Raw genomic sequence first — 4,387 nt, forward strand, 5'->3', positions numbered from 1 at the left:
TGATATTTCAGTTTTTCTTTTTTAATAAATCTGCAAAAATGTCAACAATTCTGTGTTTTTCTGTCAATATGGGGTGCTGTGTGTACATTAATGAGGAAAAAAAATTAACTTAAATGATTTTAGCAAATGGCTGCAATATAACAAAGAGTGAAAAATTTAAGGGGGTCTGAATACTTTCTGTACCCACTGTACATGTTATATTTACAATACATGTTCATCCAAAGAATACCTTGGTACCACGATATGCAAAAAAACAAAACAAATGTAAAGTATATCCAAAAAGCGACTTATTTGTTACTACAGCACTTTACTGTAGTAAAGCTACATTTCCAGTTACAGGACAGCGCTATAGTTGTGTATTCAGCGCATCTCTCTTTCTCTCAGGCAGGTTGTTTCATGCACCGCAGCTTTCACCCTTTTACTACCACTTGGTGGAAAGTCATCAGCCTGCACGTGAATCGCCAGCACAACCGGGAAAAGGCATCAATCACGGTCCGGCTCTGACGCAAGCTGCGCCCCGTAATGAGATTTTGTGACATTGTGCATGGGATTCAATCCCCCTCCCTCTCCGTTTTATCTTTCCGTCACACACACATGCACACACACGCGCCTCCATGACTCATTTTCAGGTGGATTTCTGTCAGCTTGTGACAGTCACACAAATTTTGCTCTGTCAGGGAACAAGATCCTAAAGTGACTCTCTCTTTCTCTCTTTCCATAATCCAGAACAACACCGGGAGCCCTTGAGCAACTTAACACACACACACACACACACACACACACACACACTCATCTTCTCCAGTATTCTGAATAATGCTTGATCTTTATGGGTTTTTCTATGCTTACTACTTAAAAGAATAGTTTAAGCCAAAAGCTGTCATTCTTTACTCTCTCTTAATACAAAAGTATCATTTTAAAGAATCTTTATCATGCAAAATGGCTTTTTTCATTTGTCAAGCTGCAAAAAAAGCAGTGAACTTGTCATAAAAGTGATCCATTCAAATTTATTCCATGCCTTCTCAAGTCATATGATGCTTTGCATGAGGAACAGACTCAAATCGAAGTCATTATTCACAGGCGAACTTCTCTGTGTTTGACGTGTCAGTGACATCTGGTTACACCAATGTTGTGGTTTGATTCCACTGACGTCACTTGTGGTCTGTTCCTCACACAAAGCTTATGATTTCATATGACTTAGAAAATGAACTTTTTGAACTAATTATATGGTGTTTTGGTCCTTTTTGGAGCTTGACAGACATGGATACCAAATCTTTTTTTTATATATATATATGGGAAAAAGATTTTCTCCTTTTGTATTCCACAGGGAAAAAAAATACAGTGTACAAGCTTTAAAATATTGAATGTTTGCTCTTGAAAAAATTGTTTTTTTTTTTGCCTTTCAAATCCAAAATGAATTTATAATGGATTACAAATAACACTTTTAACTTTTTTAGCACATATAAATTATGCACTGGCGCACAGCCTTGTAAATTCCTGATTAAAAACTCAAATTATATCATTCTAAATGTCCACCACATAGTCCTGCTTAATTTGTAAAAAGCTCGTTAACGCATAAATATATGTGTGTTTGCATGTTAATTAGTACCTCTAACTTCATTCACTTTGAGCAAAACCAATATTTTAATCTGACTGAACTGACATACAAGAGAAATTGCAGTAATTGTTTTATGCGTTTTGCATGCTTGGCTATTTTTAAAAAAACACACTTCAAGATAAAAAAAAATAAAATCACAGGTGAAACGCCATAAATATAAATCAGATTCGACACCGCGTTTAATTAGAAGCGTTCACACGGGACGCGTTCTGCTGATTTTAATTATTAATTCATGTACACAAGCGTAAGATTTGCGTCTTTGTGTTGCATTCGTAACCTGGCGTGTTATGTTAAAAACACTTCAACTTTTAAAAAAATGCGTGCCGAAACCGCGCTGAACGCAACAACGCGTGCGTGTGAACGTTCCCTGTATGCAGCTAAAGTTCATTTTACGTTTTAGGCTCGTGCGTAAAACCTGCAGAAAAACTCAATCACTTACCGACCGGCGCGCAGCCACCTGAGCGAGTGAACACGGATCTTCCTTTAGCGTTTTTCTTTCTCTCCTTACAATGCAGCAGCAGCCGCGTCTCTCTGCAGCACTTGAAGAAAAGCTGAGAAGAAGTGATGGAGAGAGAGAGAGAGAGAGAGAGAAGGAGGGAGGGAGAGAGAGAGAGAGATGAAATCAATAGTTGTATCGCGGGCAGCCCCGCTGAATGTGACGCGACGCGGGGCGGGGAAGCGGAATGAGCGCGTTAGAATCAAAGTGAGTATATATTATGACTGTATGCGTGGATACGAACACCCCCACCCACCCGTGACGCATTGCTTTCTCCGCGAGTCACGATTCTCTGGAGGCTCTGGGGCTTTTTCCTGCTTTTGTTGGAGTGACTCGTGTTTCAGTGTTTTTAACTTTCTGCGCTTCTCCCGACACTCACGCCGAAATCAGGAAAAAAAAAAACTGCGGCACTGGGGTTCTGAACGCGACTCATCGTGATTGGACTCCCGCCAGGCGGGAGATAGAATCTGGTCAGACTCGAGCGGTTCGCGCTGAGCCGCGGGACGAACGGGAACGGAGCTGGGAATGGAGCTCTCCATGGTGCTGAAGAAGAAAACACATAGAACTGCACTAGGCTCTGGCTGCAGACATGCACTTGCACTCTTTTTTTGAATGCTTTATTAATTCAATGCCACAAGAACATGAGGTATTACCTATGGGTATTACATATTGACATTATCAAATTAACATTATTAGCTGCCAGAGAAAAAAAAAAAGAAAAAAAAAGGAAGAAAATTACATAAAGTTCAATGCTTTCAGAGCATTACATGTTTTCAATGCTTTTTTGTTTTTTGTTTGTTCTAAGAGATTTACATATAATTTAAAGTCATTTATAAAATGTGCAATATCTGTTTTACATTGAGCCCACTTCTTCTTATGTATATGGAATTTTCCTAACAAAATAAACAAATGTATAATATGTTGTTCTTTACCATTCAAATTTTCGTTTTCTGTATAAAAAAGTACATCAAATATACAAATTTCTATCATACACTCTATTTTTCTGTTAATATAGAATTCCAAATCCTTCCAAAATAATCTTGAGTAAATACAATTAAAAAAAAGGTGCAACATAGTTTCTTTTTCTTGACCACAAAATTCACAGGTATACGAAATATTAAGCTTAAATCTTTCCAAAACATGCTTAGCAGGATAAATTCGATGAAGTATTTTGTAAGACACTTCCTACATGCACTTGTACTCTCAGACACCTGCGCTTCCGCAAGTGACGTCACTTGCAATCTTTTATTTTAATTTTTTTATCATTTTTTTATTTTTATTTTTTTTATTGAATCTCGCCACATTTTACAAAAGTAGCCAGGTGGTGAAGACAAAATAAAAGAAACAAAATTACAATGTCGCTTTCGCCACCTGCACTCTCCACTTCCTGCGACGGCACTTGGAATCGACACAAATCGTGCATGTTGCCAATGGAGAAACGATTAAAACTAATTAAGTACCATTACATACAGGGTCCTGCAAGTCACCTGTAGGAGAAAAAGACAAGAGCCGCAAATCCGTGGCCACAGAACAGCAGAATATGAACACAATGCACAAAGTCTCTCGTAAAGCGTTTCCCTCCTGTAGAAAACCATAAACACTTAATATGGATTAATGTATTAAGATAGTGCTGTTAGCAGATCAAATTCGATATACAGTTTATTAACGCTTAACGGGAGACTTTGCTCATTATGTTCATATTCTGCTGTTCTGTGGCCACGGATTTGCGGCTCTTGTCTTTTTCTCCTACAGGTGACTTGCAGGACCCTGTATGTAATGGTACTTAATTAGTTTTAATCGTTTCTCCATTGGCAACATGCACGATTTGTGTCGATTCCAAGTGCCGTCGCAGGAAGTGGAGAGTGCAGGTGGCGAAAGCGACATTGTAATTTTGTTTCTTTTATTTTGTCTTCACCACCTGGCTACTTTTGTAAAATGTGGCGAGATTCAATAAAAAAAATAAAAATAAAAAAATGATAAAAAAATTAAAATAAAAGATTGCAAGTGACGTCACTTGCGGAAGCGCAGGTGTCTGAGAGTACAAGTGCATGTAGGAAGTGTCTTACAAAATACTTCATCGAATTTATCCTGCTAAGCATGTTTTGGAAAGATTTAAGCTTAATATTTCGTATACCTGTGAATTTTGTGGTCAAGAAAAAGAAACTATTTTGCATCTTTTTTTTTCATTGTATTTACTCGAGATTATTTTGGAAGGATTTGGAATTCTATATTAACAGAAAAATAGAGTGTATGATAGAAATTTGTATATTTGATGT

General features: G+C 37.6%; 1 protein-coding gene across 1 annotated transcript in view; it reads right to left on the bottom strand.

Moving 5' to 3' along the window:
- LOC107675708 (synaptic vesicle glycoprotein 2C-like) overlaps positions 1 to 2,199 on the bottom strand; it is a 52,351-nt gene extending 50,152 nt beyond the window's left edge. The window contains exon 1 of the mRNA XM_016470122.1: positions 2,055 to 2,199. The gene's annotated coding sequence lies outside the window, so the exon portion shown is untranslated. The remainder of the gene's footprint in view (positions 1 to 2,054) is intronic.
- Positions 2,200 to 4,387: the final 2,188 nt, after the last annotated feature.

Source organism: Sinocyclocheilus anshuiensis, unplaced genomic scaffold, assembly GCF_001515605.1.
Source record: "Sinocyclocheilus anshuiensis isolate Anshui unplaced genomic scaffold, SAMN03320099.WGS_v1.1 scaffold708, whole genome shotgun sequence".
NCBI lineage: Eukaryota > Metazoa > Chordata > Actinopteri > Cypriniformes > Cyprinidae > Sinocyclocheilus > Sinocyclocheilus anshuiensis.